Below are 631 nucleotides of genomic sequence, written 5' to 3'. Positions count from 1 at the left end.
TGGGAAGAGCCGAGATAACCTTGAAACACATGGTCTTAACAATTAGGAACAAAAATGGCATCAAGACAGAAATGAAAGAAGTATAAAACACCTCAGGTGAGATCCTGTGTATCAGATCACATCATATGGCTACAGTTTAACACGCACCTCTCACCCCTGTCAGCCCCATAGTTTGGGAGAGAGAAATACAGGTCTCATGAACTGTGTGCTCACTCCTTGTTCCTCAGTGACTTCCTTCCAGCACCACTTGTTCCTTGCTTAGATAGAATTCTCCACTCACCCTTGAATTTCGCAACGAATCAGTCACACAGTGTACTTCTCTCTGCTGTCATCCTAACCAACGCACTGGTTAGACATAAAAATAGACATAAAATACACATGAAACCCTGGAATGGCTAAAAAACCCACCAGTAGCTACAGACGTGAGAATGCAAGGTATTTTTAAAGAAGGGCCCAAAAAAAAAAGCTGCTTAAACGCATCTTTGAAGTGAAAAAATAATTACTGAGCAAGCATGTTTCATGTTCCCAGACTTCCATGTATTATTTCACAGAAGATACTGAATGTCTCCTGCTAAGCCACCATCATATTCAAATGAGTTCAAGCACTGTTCACAAGAAAACACACAGCAGG

Source organism: Myiozetetes cayanensis, unplaced genomic scaffold (assembly GCF_022539395.1).
Source record: "Myiozetetes cayanensis isolate MyiCay16 unplaced genomic scaffold, myiCay2020 scf2-11, whole genome shotgun sequence".
Lineage (NCBI taxonomy): Eukaryota > Metazoa > Chordata > Aves > Passeriformes > Tyrannidae > Myiozetetes > Myiozetetes cayanensis.
This window is presented reverse-complemented; position numbering follows the sequence as displayed.